Source organism: Myxocyprinus asiaticus, chromosome 28 (genome assembly GCF_019703515.2).
Source record: "Myxocyprinus asiaticus isolate MX2 ecotype Aquarium Trade chromosome 28, UBuf_Myxa_2, whole genome shotgun sequence".
Classification (NCBI taxonomy): domain Eukaryota; kingdom Metazoa; phylum Chordata; class Actinopteri; order Cypriniformes; family Catostomidae; genus Myxocyprinus; species Myxocyprinus asiaticus.
The window spans coordinates 40,267,693-40,287,561 of NC_059371.1; the positions used below are offsets into that span (position 1 = coordinate 40,267,693).

General features: G+C 41.8%; 2 protein-coding genes and 1 pseudogene across 2 annotated transcripts in view; all 3 read left to right on the forward strand.

Annotated features, from left to right (window-relative positions):
* LOC127418537 (zinc finger protein 91-like) overlaps window positions 1-19,869 on the forward strand; it is a 275,803-nt gene that overhangs the window by 86,930 nt on the left and 169,004 nt on the right. The window lies entirely within an intron of this gene.
* LOC127418769 (zinc finger protein 883-like) overlaps window positions 1-19,869 on the forward strand; it is a 121,957-nt gene that overhangs the window by 33,110 nt on the left and 68,978 nt on the right. The window lies entirely within an intron of this gene.
* The window catches only part of LOC127418854 (zinc finger protein 271-like), a 54,644-nt pseudogene continuing 45,595 nt past the window's right edge, over window positions 10,821-19,869 (forward strand).

Sequence of the window (19,869 nt, forward strand, 5' to 3'; positions counted from 1 at the left end):
CAATCAGTAAGTCAAGTGCTCTCATACTAAGAAAAAAAAAACATTATCTGTGGCAGTCACAGGCCTGTAAAAGGTCTGTCCATTCTTTTCATTCAACCCGAATGAAATGATTGGATGGCCTACCTGCCTGTCTAACTACGTACCTGCCTACCTCTGCACTCTGTGCCCGTGCACTTAATGGCGTGAGTTGGGGGGGGACTATCTGACTGTTTGAACAACTGCAGGTAAGGGATGTATTCAGAAATACATGTGTACACATTTATGTGAAGAGGTTCGTTATCAGACCGGTGAAGTAGGAGGTGGGAGGTGGCAATTCCAGCTCGGGTATGTTAGTCTTTATTCTCACAACAAAAATGAACATGTTCACATGAGGCGAAACAGTGAAGCTTTGAACTTAAGTAAAATATGGCAATGGCCAACACACAAACAGATTCAGAGTTTCTTCTCATTACATGCCTGCACACACACACACACACACACAGTTTTGCAGCATCTGATTCTCTCTCTCACTCCCACTCTATGGACTGGGCACCCTTTTATTTACCCTGCCTCACACTGCGAACATAGAAACAGTAATTAGTAGCAGTTCATCTCAGGTGGAACTCCTTACCGCTTTCCCTCTCCCCAGACCACTCCCTCACCTCCACAGTTTATTTTTGTAATTCCATTCGGTGACGCTAGTGTCGTAGAAATTATGTACTCCAGCTTTAACAGACTTACCAGCCGTGTGTTTGCAGGCTTCAGTTAAAGCTATCATTCTGCTGCTTGTGCGGATGTGTGTCCGGTGTGTATGTGTGTATGGGGTGTGCAGTGATAGTATCAAATGCAAATTACTACAGCGAACCCAGCCCTAGTCTTTCCCATGTCAGGGTCCCTTGAGGCAGAACCATCAACAAACAGTTCCAGCTCAGCATTGGAGAGTGGTGTATCCTTGAGGTCTGGCCTTGGGGAGCAAATGGCTGTTATTGAAGCAACACAGTCATGTGGTTCACCATCATCAGCTATGGGGAGCAGAGTGGCAGGGTTAAGAACTGCACTTCTTTTAACAGTAATGTTTGGCATTTTCTATAATACAGCATTGTGTCTTAACCATCGTGCTGCAGACAGGTGAGATGTTTTTTGTTCTAACAGTATGATGGAGACTGCATGTGGTACCAATAGTGTACCAATAATGTTGATAACCCACCAAATCTCTAAAAGCGAGTACCGCTTTTTCTGCAGCAGCAACAGCTCTAAGGCATTTGGGCAGCCCAGCTGACACTGTGTCTAATTTAGATGAGAAATAAGCTACTGGCCTTAATTTCCCCCCATGGTCTTGTAACATAACTGAATTCATGTAACCTCCTTTTTCATCCACAGTCTGCACAAAAGGTATGGTCATGTCAGGCAGCCCTAATGTGGGTGTTGATTGTGAAGCCACCTTCAGGCAAGAGAAGGTTTCATGGCCGAATTCAGTTCAAACTACTTTGTTGTGTGCTGTCAGGCCTTTACCATGTATGATCGCAGACAGTGGAGCCTCTGTTTCTGCATAATTAGTTATCCACTGCCTGCAATATGACGTCATACCTAAAAAGCTCATCACTTGTTACTTTGTGACCAGTCGTGGAATATTTTGAATTGCAAAAACACTTTTGAGCGAGAGGGACTTACCCTCAGCTGTGATCACATGGCCCAGAAATGTAATTGAGGCCTTACCCATTGCAATTTTGTTTTGCTTTGTGGCCGTTTGCAGCCAAGTGTTTCAAAAGGGTCAGAGTGTCAGCTTTGCATGCTTCCTCTGTGGGAGAGCAGATTATTAAATCATCAACGTTCTGGAGCAGTGTACAACCTTTTGAGAGATCAAGGCCTTCTAAGTTATCTTTCAGGTCCGCACTATAAATTTCAGGGCTTTCGCAATAACCCTGTGCCAATCTTGTCCAAGTGTATGTTTTCCCCTCAAAGGAAAATGCAAACCAATATTGTGAGTCTTTGTCAACCGGTATGCTAAAGAAAGCATTAGACAGGTCGACAACAGAGATCCACTTGCTATTTTATGGAACCTGAGACAGAATGGTGTGTGGGTTGGGCACATTTGGGTCACACGCATGTACGGCTGCATTCACAGCTTGTAAGTCTTGAGGAAATCTCTATTCTACCGGCTGGCCGGCATCTCTTATTTTCTTAACTGTAAAAATTGGAGTGCGCACTGGTGACGTTTGGCATTGCACAATTGCCTGATTTTAATAAAGATTCAAAAACTGGCCGAATGCCTTCCATGGCTTCAGTTTTTACTGGATATTGTGCTTTGCACAGTCAAAAACTGGGTTTTTGGAATGATCACAACCGGTTCAGTGCCTTTCATTAATTCCACATCATATTTGAAACAACCACACCATCTTTTTCCAGAGCAGCCAGGTTTTTCTTTGTATCCTGAACAATTCTTCTGGCAGTTGTGGCTGAAATCTTTCTTGGTCTACCTGATCTTGGCTTGGTATCAAGAGATCCCCAAATTTTCCACTTCATAATAAGTGATTGAACAGTACTGACTGGCATTTTCAAGGCTTTGGATATATTTCTATATCCTTTTCCATCTTTATAAAGTTCCATTACCTTGTTACACAGGTCTTTTGACAGTTATTTTCTGCTCCCCATAGCTCAGTATCTAGAATGCTCAGTGCATCCATGTGAGAGCTGACAAACTCATTGATTATTTATACACAGACACTAATTGCAATTTAAAAAGCTACAGGTGAGGGAAATTAACCTTTAATTGCCATTTAAACCTGTGTGTGTCACCTTGTGTGTCTGTAACAAGGCCAAACATTCAAGGGTATGTAAACGTTTGATCAGGGCCATTTGGGTGATTTCTGTTACCATTATGATTTAAAAAGGAGCCAAACAACTATATGATAATAAATGGCTTCATGTGATCACTATCCTTAAATAAAAGACAGTTTTTTTGCATGATCAGTCATATTTTCAAAATCAATGCCAAAATTTCACAATTTCTGCCAGGGTATGCAAACTTCTGAGCACAACTGTATGTATGTGTGTGTGTGTATATATATATATATATATATATACCAGTGTTTACATACAGCACAACGTGATCGCTTGTATTACTACACTACTAAAGTTAGGAAATAGCTTTAAATGGCTTTAAACTTCAGCATTACAGCTCATCACAGCTGAGAGACACAACAGACTGATTAATTACACAAACTGAAGGCACTTACCTCTTATCGGACTTTCCACATTGGAGTGGACACACTGTTTAAAATGGCTGAGGACATTGCGGTTTCTATAGTGAAAGACTCTTGCGCACCGGCTACCGCGAAATAGGGAGAAATACCCCCGCTTGGACGGCTACTTTTCCACTGAGAAAGTTGATCTTCAGAAAGCATCTCCGCTTGGGTGTGGCAACAGGTGATCGCACACGCTCCGTCTCTCTCTCTCTCTCTCTCTCTCTCACACACACAAACACACACACACACACATATCTATCCATCCATCCATCCTTGTTTATCCAATAACTTGTTAGAAACAGCACAAGCTGTGATACTATTTCAGAAGTGAAATTTTTGAATTACTAACAGAGGCTTGGACGCATCAGAATCAGAATGAGCTTTATTGCCAAGTATGCTTACACATACAAGGAATTTGTCTTGGTGACAGGAGCTTCCAGTGTACAACCATACAAAAACAATACAAAAACAGCAGCAATAACACAGATGATAATAAAAAATAAAAAATAATTATACACATACATACAGACACACACATACAAACATACACATGGGTAGTGCAAATCTAATACAATCTGTTATGTACAGTGTAAATACAAATCTGTTATGTACAGTGCAAATTTTTTTTTTTCCAGAGGAATGAAATGGCAGAAGGTGTTGGATGTGTTGGATAAATATAAGAAAGAATAAACTGTGTATTGCACATAGTTATTGCTCAATGGGGCAATTTAACTGTTCATGAGATGGATAGCCTGAGGGAAAAAACTGTTCCTGTGCCTGACGGTTCTGGTGCTCAGAGCTCAGAAGCGTCGGCCAGAAGGCAACAGTTCAAAAAGGTAGTGGGCAGGGTGAGTGGGGTCCAGAGTGATTTTTCCAGCCTTTTTCCTCACTCTGGAAGTGTATAGTTCTTGAAGGGGTGGCAGGGGGCAACCAATAATCCTCTCAGCAGTCCGAACTGTCCTTTGTAGTCTTCTGATGTCTGATTACGCAGCTGAACCAAACCAGACAGATATTGAAGTGCAGAGGACAGACTCAATGACTGCTGAGTAGAACTGTATCAGCAGCGCCTGTGGCAGGTTGAATTTCCTCAGCTGGCAAAGGAAGTACAACCTCTGCTGGGCCTTTTTCACAGTGGAGTCAATGTGTGTCTCCCACTTCAGGTCCTGTGAGATGGTAGTGCCCAGGAACCTGAATGACTCCACTGCTGCCACAGTGCTGTTTAGAATGGTGAGGGGGGTCAGTGTTGGGGTGTTCCTCCTAAAGTCCACAATCATCTCCACCGTTTTGAGTGTGTTCAGCTCAAGGTTGTTTTGACTGCACCAGACAGCCAGCTGTTTAACCTCCCTTCTGTATACAGACTCATCGTTATCTCGGATGAGGCCGATGACGGTGTCATCTGCAAACTTTAGGAGCTTGACAGAGGGGTCCTTGGCGATGCAGTCGTTGGTGTAGAGGGAGAAGAGTAGTGGGGTTGACCAGTGCTGATTGTACAGGTGCTATAAGTGAGTTTCCCCTGTCTCACAAGCTGCTGCCTGTCCGTCAGAAAGCTGGTAATCCACTGACAGACAGAAAAGGGAACAGAGAGTTGGTGTAATTTATTCTGGAGTATAGCTGGGATTATGGTGTTGAAAGCCAAACTGAAGTACACAAAAAGGATTCTTGCATATGTCCCTGTTCTGTCCAGATGTTGCAGAATATGATGCTATCCCATGTTGACTGCATCATCCACAGACCTGTTTGCTCGATAAGCAAATTGAAGGGGATCTAGAAATGGTACAGTGATGTTCTTCAGGTGGGCCAACACCAGTCTCTCAAATGATTTCATGACCACAGACGATTTTTGGTTTCTTTGGGATGGGGATGATAGTGGGACGTTTGAAGCAGCATGGGAATTCACACTGCTCCAGTGATCTATTGAAGATCTGTGTGAAGATGGGGGCCAGCTGGTTGGCACAGGATCTAAGACATGCAGGTGAAACGCCATCTGGGCCCTGTGCTTTCCTTATCCTTTGTAGTCGAAAGACGCGTCTCACATCATCTTCACAGATCTTAAGTGCAGGTTGAGTAGCAGGAGGGGGGAGGAGGGGGGGTTGCAGGAAGTGTTGGTGTTTGTGTGAAGTGAAGGTCAGAGTGGGTGTGGGGTGTGAGAGTGGGCCTTTCAAATCTACAGTAGAACACATTCAGGTCGTCAGCCAGTTGTTGGTCCACCACAGGGTTGGGGGCAGGAGTCCTGTAATTCGTAAGTTGTTTCATGCCACTCCACACTGATGCAGGGTCGTTAGCTGAAGACTTGTTTTTCAGCTTCTCAGAGTATCTTCTTTTAGCCACTCTGATTCCCTTATTCAGTGTGTTCCTGGCCTGATTGTACAAGACTTTATCCCCAACTCTGTAAGCATCCTCTTTGACCTGACGAAGCTGCCTGAGTTCCACTGTAAACCATGGTTTGTCGTTGTTAAATGTTAAATAAGTCCTAGTAAGAATGCACATATCCTCACAAAAACTGATATATGATGTAACAGTATCTGTGAGCTCGTCCAGATTGGTGTCTGCAGCCTCAAAAACACTCCAATCAGTGCAGTCAAAGCAGGCTTGTAGTTCCAGCTCTGCTTTGTTGGTCCATCTCTTTACATTCCTTAATACAGGCTTAGCAGATTTTAATTCCTGTCTGTAGGTTGGAAGATGAACCAGACAGTGATCAGATAGTCCCAAAGCTGCTCTAGGAACAGAGCGATATGCATCCTTCCAATCATGTGGTTTGAACCAGCAACAGCAGATTCTGATCCGCCGCGTAATAAAGTAGTTCCATGCACAAATGCATTTTTATGACCGTACTCAGTTTTTCCTATTTTTTTTTAAATGTACTTGTTCATTGAACTGTTGTATATAAGCAATATCACACTCGCAATCATGCTATATGGCCCTAAATCAGCACTGCGGCCATATCGCACTCTTGCTCATGTGATATTGCTTAAATATATACATATACATACATATATATATATATTTATACAGTGCCTTGCAAAAGTATTCAGACCCCTGACCAATTATCTCATAGTACTGAATTACAAATGGTGCAATGCAATTTCATTCTGTTTTATTATTTTATTTTAAAACACTGAACTCAAAATCAACTATTGTTAGGTGACATTGGTTTTATATTGGGAAATATAAACAAAAAAAAAAAAAAATGAAATATCTTGCTTGCATAAGTATTCAACCCCTGTGCCGTGAAAGCTGCCAGGTTACACCGATGAAATAAATTGCTCTAACGAGGACACAATTACATTACCATTGGCATCCACCTGTGAATCATTAAAGTTGCAATCACATTTTCTGGATTAAAAAACCCATTGTTGAAGGATCATTGGTCAGGCTGTGAATCTGAAGGAAAATGTAGACCAAAGAGCATTCCATAGAAGTTAGAGATAAAGTAATAAAAATACATAGATTAGGGAAAGGGTACAAAATAATATCCAAATGTTTGGATATCCCAGTGAGCACAGTTGGATCAATAATCAGGAAGTGGAAGCTGCCCCATACCACCCAGGCACTGCCAAGAAAAGGCCGTCCCTCAAAACTCAGCACTCTAACAAAAAGGAGACTTGTGAGAGAAGCCACAGAGAGGCCAACAATCACTTTGAAGGAGCTACAGAGTTCATTGACTGGGAGTGGAGTAATGGTGCACCAGTTAACCATATCAAGAGCACTGCATAAAGTTGGCCTGTATGGGAGGGTAGCAAGAAAGAAGCTGTTACTCAAAAAGTACCATCTGAAAGCATGTCTGGAGTTTGCCAGAAAGCATGTGAGTGACCCAGCTGCGATTCAGGAGAAGGTTTTGTGGTCAGATGAGACCAAGATAGAGCTTTTTGGCCAAAACTCAAAGCGCTATGTGTGGCGCAAACCTAACACTTGCAATGCCTCAAGACACACCACCCCTACAGTGAAGTATGGTGGTGGCAGCATCATGCTGTGGGGGTGCTTCTCATCAGCAGGGACTGGGCATCTTGTTAGAATTGAAGCAAGAATGGATGGAGCAAGACATAGGGAAATACTGCAAGAGAACCTGCTTCAGTCCACTAAAAAACTGAAGCTTGGGAGGAAATTCACCTTTCAGCATGACAGTGATCGCAAGCACAAGGCCAAAGCAACATTGGAGTGGCTCAAGAACAAAAAGATAAATGTCCTACATTGGCCCAATCAAAGTTCTGATCTTATTCCTACTGAGAATCTGTGGCTTTTTTTGAAAATTGCAGTCACCCAACCAACCTGAACATCCTGGAGCAAATCTGCCGAGAAGAATGGGCCAAAATCACTTCGTCCCTGTGTGCAAAGCTGGTACATATGTACCCCAAAAAACTTAAAGCAGTTATTGCAGCAAAAGGTGGCTCGACCAAATATTAATGTGTGGGGGTTGAATACTTATGCAAGCAAGATATTTCAGTTTTTTATCTTTCGTAAAAATATTGCGCCCCCCCACAAAAAACAATGTCACCTTACAATAATTGTTTGAGTTTCAGTGTTTTAAAATAACATATCAATCAGAATGAAATTTCAGTGTACCATTTGTAATTCGGGGTCTGAATACTTCTGCAAGGCACTGTGTATGTATACACAACCGGTCAAAAGTTTTGAAATGCTTAGTTTTATAATGAAATAAATTAATATGGTGGCACAATTATATTTTTGTCTACAAAACTAATTCCAAACATTTAAGCATACGCCTTCAGATCAAAAGATTTTTAAGATCATGAGAAACATTTCAGTCAAGTGTTTCAAAACTTTTGACCGATAGTGTATAATATATAAATATATTATTTATGATGATGCCCCTTCTTGGTTTTCTTAATATCTTTTTTAGTTTTCAGTTGCATAACTCTTACATGTTGTCAAAAGTCTAGCGAGTTAAAACAAAAATTTACTAGCCAATGGCGATTAATTCTCCAACGCGCCTGTAGAGGATTGAGAGGTTGCGCTACAAATATCTGACAGACTGAGTTGTAAAATTTCCATCATGTTCTAATTTTATCATATTAGTTGAAATATCCCTGAAATGTAGTATATTTTATGTTGTCTCGATATTGTCAACATTTTCAGTTAAAAATGACCTGGCGTAGTACAGTGTTTCCAATAAAATCTTTTGCCATTTTTTATGAATAAAAAATCCCATTGTACACCACTATCCCACATAATCATCGTTGATAGTTTTCCTTTTTAAGAGCTTGTCTATGTTTTCTGTCTGTCTGAGTAGCATGTTTACTCGTAATGTTTGAAATTTGGCTACACAAAAAATACAAGTCTTATAGGTATGCTGTAAAATGAGGTCACGGGTAACGAGCGCTATTTGGGTTTTGCATCTTTTCCAATTTGTAGATTTGTTCTTGCAAATTAATTCTTGCAGTGCCACAGCAAATAAATGTTTTATTTATGTATTATGTACCGTATTTTCCGGGAATAACTATGACTATATATAACTACGACTATAAGTCGCACCGGGTCAAAATCATGTTGTTGAGTGAAAAAAAAAAAAAAAACACATAAGTCACATCACTGTATAAGTCGCACTAACAGAAGGTGAATCCGGCAGGCACTAGGAGCAGCCGGCCTCCCTCCAGTAACTGGTTCAGATGTGAAACGCGCTCCGTGAAGATTACAGTCCCTCATCTACACATCGTGTCATGGTGGTTTTGGGCTTGTTTTAAATGTGAGTATTTGCTTTAAGTAATCATGTGTAACAGTTTCTCATACTCTGTTTGTTTCATGAAAGAAACACGACAAGCCACATCTGTTTATAACATCTGTAACTCTTTGCTGTACTGACCATGAAAATAAATAATAAATAAAAATAAAATAAATAGCTAAATAAACATCGGTTCTGTTTAGTATCACTCAAATGCAGACCATTAAAATAAAGAATAAATAAAAATATATTGTGTTGTTTAATTATGTGTATATTAGATATGTAAATTGTGTTGTGTAATCTGATGTTATTGTAAATTGGTATATGTCTTGTCACTGTCATGACTGCTATGTTGCTCAGAACTGCACACAAGACTTTCACCCACTGTTGCACTTGTGTATATGGTTGTGTGACAATAAAGTGATTTGATTTGATACTGTATGTTTAGTATCAGTCAGTATCTGACCATTTAAATAAAGAATAAATAAAAATAAAATAGCTAAATAAACATCAGTAGTACTGTTTAGTGTCAGTCAAATTCTAACTATTAAACTGTTCGTTTAAAGCCAGTGACTGCCAGTCAATTAGGGGCAGGTTGTAACACAGGAAGCATTTACATCCGCCGAATCAAGAATTGAACAGTGGCAGCGGTGTTACACTGTATTCTGCTATACAAGTTCAGGGGAAACTTTCAACGGTGGAAAAACAGACTTTTAAATATTACATTTTATAAATGCAACGACTGGAATTGTTCGCTTGAAGGGGGTACCAAACTGTGAATCCTAAACAAAACAGTTTGGTGAATACATGTTTACACATTAGCTTCCACTCAGCTGACAAGCAATGAAAGTAGCCACATGGTTAGCTAGTTCGCTATAAGCTCATTGTCATGGAGAGTAAAAGACGGACCAGCATTGCGTCTCACCAACTAGGTAACAACATAGCGTGAAATCAACACTCAACAGACACAATCCACCACTGCACTTTTGTCTGCTGAGCGGCAAAAAGATGCTCTGATGTTTACCTTTCAGTCTGCTACGTTACTGACTGCACTGACAAACTATAGCTGGCTAACAGCAAACAGATGTAATAAACATGAGTGACATGGTAGTCATTGACAGGGTTAACATTATATTAGTTGTATTGAAAAGGGAAAATGATGGGGACATTGTTTATTTACTTTCCAGTATGTATTTCACATAATAGTTACTTAACTCCACCCTGTCAGTGGAATCGGAGCACACTCTGCTGGACAAACTACGTTATGACACCAATTCTAAAGCATTGTTTTCTGCATAATATGTTCTGAAAAAAGTTTTCATATCTTCGCATATTGGTAAACAAATACGGCGATACCGATATATTGGTGAAAGGCTAATATTGGTCGCTAATATCGGTCGACCGATATATCGGTCGGGCACTAGTATTAATAAGAGAACGTAAAAAAAAAAAAAAAAAAAAAAGAAGTATTTTGAAAGAGTGCGCGCTTTCTTTACAGCTAACCCTAACCCTAAGCTGAGCTACTGTCAAGCTACTGAAAAATTTAGTTAAGTCAGAAGCGTGGCAACTTGTTGACAGCTACTCCCCAACACTGGTTTGTTAGGATTCAAATAATATGATATATGACTTTGACTCTGTCATGATGAACAGGACAGATGTGATTGTGTTGTATTTGTCAGGAGCTGGAAAAGGTTTCCTGTCAATCTTCAGTGTGTGTGACTGATGGGACCTCCACAGAATGTCAGGATTCAGTGTGGAGCGGCAGAGATCAGTCCACACCACAGCGACTACTGGACAAACTCTCTGAACAGAGATCCAGAGACACACAGGACTCACAGCTCACTTTACTCTTTACTGATGCTCAGGAGAGTGTGTGTGACAGTGATCAGGGTGATCAAACCTCCACAGAGTCTCTGACTTCTGTCTGTAATGCTGGAGAACAGCAGATGCTGCAGACACCAGTGAAGATTGAAATGATGCAAGAGGAGATTAAAGAAGAAAACACAACAGAGGAACAACGGAGTGATGAAGAAGATGATGAACAGCAGATGCTGCAGACACCAGTGAAGATGTTTTCAGTGAAGCTGCTGGACTGCAGGAAACTGAGGAAGATGAGAGGAGAAACCACAACAGAGGAACAACAGAGTGATGAAAATGATGATGAAACCACAGAAGAGGAACAACAGAGTGATGAAGATGATTTTATTCCTTCAGGTATGTTTCTTCCTTTAATGTTGTTTTACATTTTGAAGACAGTCAACTTCCTCATTGTTTTATTGTTGTTTTAGAAGTGCTCAGTTGTCTGTTAAAGGGATAGTTCACCCAAAAATGAAAATTCTCTCATCATTTACTCACCCTCAAGCCATCCCAGATTTGTATGACTTTCTTTTTACTGCAGAACACAATGATTTTTAGAAGAGTATCTCAGCTCTGTAAGTCCATACAGTGGTGTGAATTGTGGCCAGAATTTTGAAGCTCCAAAAATCACATAAAGGCAGAATAAAAGTAATCCATAAGATTCCAGTGATTAAATCTACATCTTCATGAGCGATATTATAGGTGTGGATGAGAAACAGATCAATATTTAATTCCTTTTTTACTATTAAAATACACATTCACTGACCTCCTATGCTCGTTCACGAGAGGTATTTATTTTTTTGCTGATTTGCGTTATTCCTGCTTATCTCCAACTACTGGGTTGTTGTGCAAATATGATTTATTAATTCTTCTCTTTTCTTTCTCCTCTCTGCCCAGTAAGTGGCAGGGCCGATAACAGATTTAAGATGAAGATCGGTCGATTTAGATGGGCAGCCAATCGATCGGTGCATCCATAATATTTTTATTTAAATATTTCCAGAGTCATAACAGTTCTGCAGTGTCAGTGACTCTGGATTAAAGTTTCTGCTTAAAGTCTTCTTTTGTTATTTTAAATTTAAGGTATTCAGGGCTCGACAATAAGGACTGCCTGATGGCCCGGGGCCAGTGTGATGGATTAGGGCCAGTTGCTAGACTTGTCACTTGCCCAATCAGGCAACAAGTGAGAGAGCACAAAAAATACACGGAGTGAACAAAGTCTTCTAACCAAGTACTCAGAGACAAGCGAGCATGATTCTTTTTAGTTTGCAAAGATTCGCGAGTGCATAATATACTGGTCATGATAAGGCACAGTTGCGTGTGCACGCAAGAGTGTGCAGATATCGAGTGTGCTCTCCTAGAACTGTCCACACTCTTTTCCATGTGTCTTAGCAGCAGCAATTACCAATGTGTAGAAAATAGCAGAAACCCCTACACTTTATTTATCTCGGAGCGGGATTGCACATCTTGCACACCATTTTAAGTATCCTTCACATTCCGTGTTCACTGTGTGCAAAATTGTATCATGTTGGTCAAAATAAGTAATCCACACATTGGAACACAAGAAATCAACAGTTTCTTTCTGTTGGACTATGTCTCTTCATGCATCACTGACTCTCATCGTCTCTCTCGGTGTAGCGTAGATGCTGTTTAACATGCATGCACACTCGTAAAGGTACAGAGTGCTGGTTTTGGTCCCACAGTAAAAAAAAGCAAATTTTCTCTCATTAATTAGTTGTAACAGGAATGGGTATTGAGGGAATGAGGAAGCGTGGTTCAGGTATCTTCACACTCTTTATTCACAATAAACACTCAATGTTATGGGCACCCATACAGTATCTCAAACGGTGAAAACCCTGTAGAGGCTTGTGGAACCTCTCGAACTGCAAATAATAGGGCTTCGAGCCACTTATCCCAATTCCTAATGTCCTCGTGCACAAACTTACAAATCATATTTTTCAGGGTTTTATTAAATTGTTCCACCAACCCATATGTTTGTGGGTGGTAAACACTGGTGCGAATTTATTTAAAACCCAATAATTCATACAGTTCACGAAGTGTACGTGACATGAATGTAGTGCCTTAATCAGTGAGGATTTCCTTCGGAAAACTGTGTGATGAAATGTTGCGCAAAGGCACTGCTTCCGGGCATCGCATTGCGTAATCCACCAGAACTAACACAAAGCGATGTCCACGTGCTTCCCGTTCTAATGGGCTGTAAATGCCGGCCAGTTCGTTTCCAAAATTAGTGGATGGGTGAGGCAGGAATTAACCGCAGCCTCGACACTATGTTTTTGTCCCCGAAATTGAATAGTGACTGTCACTGTAGGGTAACTTTGAATATCTCCATGCACACACCTCACCTTCACCTTCCGCCCCATGCACAAAGCCTTGTCTTGAACCAAACATTGATGGATAGTGGTTTGATTACAATCAGTATCCACCAAGGCTTGATATGTAATTCTCCTGATACTCATAGGTATGCGGTACATTCCAGATCGATCAGGGGTGGCCCTTGGGGTGTCTGGGACCCGGACCAATACTCCCAGTTCCATCACAGGGCATTGGTCATGGAAGTACCCCGGCTCCCTGCAACTCCAACTCATTCCTGGGAAATGGGGTGTGGCTGGGACCAGACACGGGGGGACGGGGTAGAGGGGAAGCGAGAGAGAGAGAGGTAGAGTGAAGAGAAAGAGAGTGAGGAGAGAGAGAAACCAAGGGCTGCTCCACCCCGGGTATGCCACCATATGGTCCTCAGCCAGCTGGACGGCCTCTTCCAGCGATGCCGGGTAGTGGCACTGGACCCCTGCTGCTGTTCCGGTTGGCAGACAAAGGACGAACTGCTCCAGCACCACCAGATCGATGACTCCCTCTGCATTGCACTCCTCTGCCAGCAACCCCTTCTGGCAGGCGTCACAAAGATGTTGGACAAACGGACGGCCATGCTCGCTCGGCATCAGCGAGCAGAAGTGCTGTCGTTGTTGCTCAGGGCTGCGGCCTACCCATTGCAAGATGGCTTTCTTCAAGTCCTCATACAGGAGGTTCGCTGCAGGCAGGTGTTGGGCCACAAGCTGGACATCCCCAGACAACAGCAGCAGGAGGCGGGCCGCCCACTCTGATTTCGGCCATTTCCAGAGATCCGCCGTTCGCTCAAACAAGCCGAGAAAAGCCTCTTGTTCATCGTGCGGGCCTATTTTCATCAGGGTGAGTGGGGGCATGGAAGGTGTTGGGTTTGGGGCTGCGGCCGAGCTTTGCTTCCGGTGTATGAAGCTCCGGAGCACCTCCGATCCTCTGCTTGAGCCCAGAGAATCGCCTGGAAGCACTGGTCTTGATCTCGATGCAGCTCAAGCAGGTGTTGCACCTGGTGCAGGCTGGTGAGGGACTTGATGACTTCAGCCAGTGGTGAGGCTCCATGACGGCATATTGTCTTTCTCAAGGTTTCCAGGTTTCGGCACCACTGCAACAGGACTGGTCGCTGAGGGAATGAGGAAGCGTGGTTCAGGTATCTTCACATTCTTTATTCACAATAAACACTCAGTGGTATGGGTTTAACACTCTAACATGTTTGCACTGCTGTGAGGCTCTCTCTCTCTCCCTGGGCTCTGCCGTGCACTCCTCTTATCTCTCTTCCCAAATTACTGCAACAAGAAACAGCTGTTAGACCTAATTGTCACCCAGGGATGAATCCTTACAGCTTCCCCTCTCCCTGGATTGACATTCAACCAGACCTCTAAAATAACATGATAAGTTTACCCTCCGTCAGTATAGGTGTGTGTGTTGTGATGTCGAGTGTTGCTTGCTTGTAGGCTGTTGGCTGGATCTCTTGAAGAGCTGTGTCTCTGCTTCTTCCCAAGTTCGAGTGCTCGCTCAGGCACTGAGTATTTATAGGGCCTTAATACGGTCATATATTGATTATCGGTGTATGGTATATGGAGCAGCAGCCAAGAGTGTATTGAAAAAACTAGACAGAATACAGTTTAGAGCCCTAAGACTCCGTTTTGGTGAGGTTAAAACAACTCCTACTAATGCAATACTGGTGGAAGCTGATGAATTACCATTATATTTAAGACGTTCAAATTGTCACTGGGATATTGGGTTAAGTTAAAGGGATCTGGAGAGGAACAGCCTGCAACAAATGTGCTGTGTGATTGTTGGGAATATTCACAACAATGAAAATGTAAAGGATTTGGTTGGAATATTCATGCAGCAGCTGAAGAATTTGGTTTAAATAGGTTAGATTATGGACCAAATACTGTATGGGGTAATGTTCCTCCATGGATATTTCCAGTGCCCAAGGTGGACTTGCAACTTGTGGAGCAGAAGAGAGAATGGACTGAATGGAATGTGGATAACATTGGATATTTTGTTCAAGATTATGTGAAAAAGAATTATTAAAACTATATACTAATATCAGTATTTACTGATGGATCTAAAGATCCAGGGAGTCAACATGTAGGAACAGGAGTGTACATACCTGAATTTGATGTAGTCATATGAAAAAGAATTAATGATAGAATATCTGTATTTACATCTGAAATAGTCGCCATAATTTTTGGATTACAATGGATAGAAGAGGAAAGGCCTGAGAGAGTTGACATTTGTTCAGACTCTATTGCAGCTCTTAACAGTTTAACTCAAAAGAAACAATAAGAGATGATTTATTGCGCAACATACAGACATGTCCAAGCCTGAACCTTTATTTCCGCCGCCACAGAAATTTAAGTCCAGTGACGGGGATTACTTGGCTATGTAAAATACCCACGAGGCACCATCAATGTTGATGGTTACCCAGTCTGTAAACTTTGCCGCAAACAAGTATCGACTCAGGCGGGAAGGACTATTACCAGTTTGGATTATATATTTTTCTTTTACTCATGGGATTTGTTATCATCAGCAGGACTTTTCATCATCATAGACATTGACTATTCCATTGCTCAGCGCATTCACTCAATACTTAAACACGGACATTCAGCTACAACACTGAACCGATCAGATAAGCTTTTTTCTATTCATTTTGTCATCAATGCCTTTATCTCTCTGTTGATTTATGCTCATTCATATCTCTCATGCGTGTCTGATTAAGTGTCTTATCATAGTTTTGTTTATTGTATTATTTTCATTTTGTTTAATTTTAAGTCATGCTCATTTCCATGGATTATCATTGATCAGTTTATTCATACCAGGGTTCAAACATTTGATTTTACATAAAAATACAAAACCCATTCATTTGTTTCTGTGAGTTTGTGACAGAACGCTGGGATAAAGTAAAATTTATATTAGCAACATAAAAACTATAGTTTGGTGGTTCACTCCCAAAATCATATATATTACTGTGCCCCACTTGGCGGTTATAACCGTGACACATATATTATGATTCACTACGTCGCAAGCAATCACATTAGAATCTAGCTGCAGCAAGTGCATGCCAGTGATGAGTGTCTCCGCACAAGACAGTGTTTCAGCCGGGAGATGTTTGAAACACTCTCGCGCAGTTTTTCACGTGACCCGTATAAGCAGCTCTGACCGCACAGAGAAATGGCAGTTTTGGAATTTGTGCTTATTTATACAACCAACTTCCTTATTATTTGAACTTTAAAGAGCCCATATTATGCTAATTTACAGGTTCATAATTTTATTTTGGGGGTCTACTAGAATAGGTTTCCATTCTTTAATGTTCAAAAAACACATAATTTTTCTCATACTGTACACTGCTGCAGCACCTCTTTTCATCCTCTGTCTGAAACACTCTGTTGTAGCTCCCGTCTCTTTAAAGCCCCCTTTTCTGAAAAGCCCAGTCTGCTCTGATTGGTCAACTGGCCCAGTCTGTTGTGATTGGTCGACCGCTTGGTCGACCGCTTTCCTCAGCAGCGCATTCCTGAGGCGGGCATTATTCAAATGTGTTACATAGTGTCGTAGCTATCAGGTAGTTCAGGAGCAGTGTTTTCTGTGGGAGAGAGTAACTCCCTTTGGTGTGGACTTTGTGCTTTGTATATTTGCAGACATTTTACATGCACAAACAGCTATATTACACACTAAAGGAAAGGTAAAATCCCAAAAAGCATAATAGGGCCTCTTTAATAAAGGATGCATTAAAGATATAATGCTGGGTTGCTTAGTTTTTTAGACGCTCTGACAGGCAAGAATTGCTCACCAGGTACGGCAAATTTACTTTAATTTGTATTTTTGTATTATAATTCCCTCACTTTGCAATCTACATTACCTTAATCTGTTTGGAAAGTTTGGAGTGCGTCTGAACTGTGAGCTGTTCTTTCTTCCTCTCCTCGATCAAGTGCAAGCTGAAGTGCTGCTCTCCTGCGTCATCATTAGCATTTCAAATGATCTCATGTTGCGTTAAATGAGATCAAACAACTGTTCGACGATGGAACGTTTTGTCATCGATAACGTCGACTAATCGTTTCAGCCTTACATTCGGGATGCACATAATTGGAGTCTTGTTTAAAGTTTATGCAAAAAGAGGTTATAATTATTTAGTCTGTTTATTTACAATCACAGTTTGTTTTGTAGTAACGTGCCATCATGTTACTAAAATAATAGATTGGTGTACAATGTCTCATTTAAACGGTCTCGTGTATCAGAGCCGTGACAGATGCGCATGAGCTCATGATATTTAGAGTGCTTGCGTGTTTCATTTACTTTCTCTTTCCTCAACAGTTCCCTGTAGCTTTAAACTGTTTTGTATGATAAAATGGCAAATATCAATAAAACATCTATCACATACTGTCCGTAAGTATGTGTCATTGTGACAATGTTGTTAACTCTCTTGACAAGGAGGAAGCGGGAGCCGGTTAAACAATCCACAAGTTTTTATTTCATACACTAATGGCTTTTCAGCACAGGCACACACACACGCACAGCTAACTTCGTGTGTCGTTCTCTCTCTCCCCTCTCTGTCTGGACTGCCCCTTTTTATCCCTCTCCACTCTCACTGCAAAACACAAACAGCTGTTAGAGATAACACCCACAGGTGGAACTCCTTACCGCTCTCAGATCTCGCTCAGAACACAAAGTGATGCCCGTGTGTCGTCTGCTCTAATGGCCCAATGAGGTCCATGGCAATTCTTTCGAAGGGGACCTCGATCAAAGGAAGCGGGATGATTATGATTTAAAAAGGAGCCAAACAACTATGTGATAATAAATGGCTTCATATGATCGTTACCCTTAAATAAAAGATAGTTTTTTTTTGCATGATTAGTCATATTTTCAAAATCAGTGCCAAAATTTCAAAATTTCTGCCAGGGTATGCAAACTTTTGAGCACAAATGTATGTACCATTTCTCCGGAGCACATGTAGCTTATGTCAACTTTTATACCACACGAGGGCGTACTTCACATTTGCAGTTGAGAAAAAATACTGGCACGCAATAAAGAAGCGGTCAGTAAATGGTGAGGCAAGATGAAGAGGGCAAAACATAGTCCAGCGTGGGAGCATTACACTGTAAAAGAGGACAATGCTCAATGTAAATATTGCGACACCATCTTAAAATACAGCTCCGGTACAACGTCATTGTTGTACCACCTGAAAAGTCAGCACCCGACAGTTGCAGTGCAAGTCGAAAGTGGAAAACTGTCCTCCCAACAAACTGTCATGTCGATGTTAGCTAGAAGAGGCTGTAGTGATGTGCGTGCAGAGGCAATAACTCAGAGGCTATGCTTTATGGTGGAAAAGGACATGATGCCTATAAGCGTGGTGGACGGCGAGGGATTTCGTGAGCTACTGAACTACATTGAGCCAGGCTACTGCATCCCCTCAAGAAATACAATTACTAGCTGCATTGAGTAGCGGTACAATGAAAAGAAAGACTATCTTAGGGCGCAGTTATTATCAGCCGACAAGGTGGCTATAACGACTGACTGTTGGACTACGTTAATTGCAGAGAGTTACATCACAGTTACATGCCACTACATCGATGAAGACTGGCATTTGAAATCAGCGGTCCTGCTAACCGAGGCCATGTCAGTCAGACACACAGCAGACAATCTAGCTGAAAAGTTGAACGAGGCTGTGTGGACATGGGGGCTAGCTGGTCGAGTGACAGCCTGTGTCCATGACAAAGCAAAAAATATCGTAGCGGCAAACAGTCCCACTCGTGCTAACTGGCATTCTGTCCCATGCTTCGCGCACACTTTAAATTTGGCCATTAATGATGGATTTGCCAGCTATGTGCACGGGACATTGCTGCAGCTGGGAAGCTAGTAAGCCACTTCAATCATAGCACCGTTGCTACCAAAGCACTGGAGAGCAAGCAGCAACAAATTAAACTACCAGCTCACCGGATATACAGTCCTGCAAAACAAGATGGAACTTGGTCTGCGAGATGTTTGAAAGACTGTTGGAGCAGCGCTGGGCAGTTACTGCTGTGCTGTCTGATCGCACAGTGACCAAACTCCAAGATGCCAGAGTTTTGGAACTGAAAGATGAATACTGGCATCTTATGGAGGATGTAGCGCCAGTCTTGGGAACACTCAGGTGTAACACTACCATTATGTCTGCCGAAAAAGAGGTCTCAATCTCCAACATGTACCCAATCACCTTCAGTCTGATCAATTCCCACCTACTAAGAAAAGAGGGTGACAGCAGCCAGCTCGTGGAGTTCAAGTCCAAAGTCCGGGCCTCGCTGGATGAACGAATGAAGGTAATTACCTGCACTAATTGCATTGCTTAATTTACCCTAGTTATCCCAGATTATTATTTCATCGTTGCAATGTAATTTTTGCATAAACATGTTATGTTACGCCTAACAATTTGTTTAAAATAATTAATTGGCTTAGTCCGAACTGCTACTCAAGTGTAGCTATTATTTGTGTGCACAGGTTCAGTCCCTGGACTTGGTGTAATCACCAGCACTGATTGCATCAATGTTAGACACTCACCACAAACACCTTGGATTTCTTACTTCAGAAAATAGACTACTTGCCAATGCTAAGCTGCTAGAGCTGGCAGTAGCAGTGCCATTTGGTGATGTGACCACCGCTACTGATGAACTGGGTCACGTCAGCAGGGGTGAAGAATACCGACCTCTAATGAACGGGTAACCGCGACTCGGCCAAAGAACAGCACTGCTACAGCCATAGTACTACTCCTTGGGGACCAGT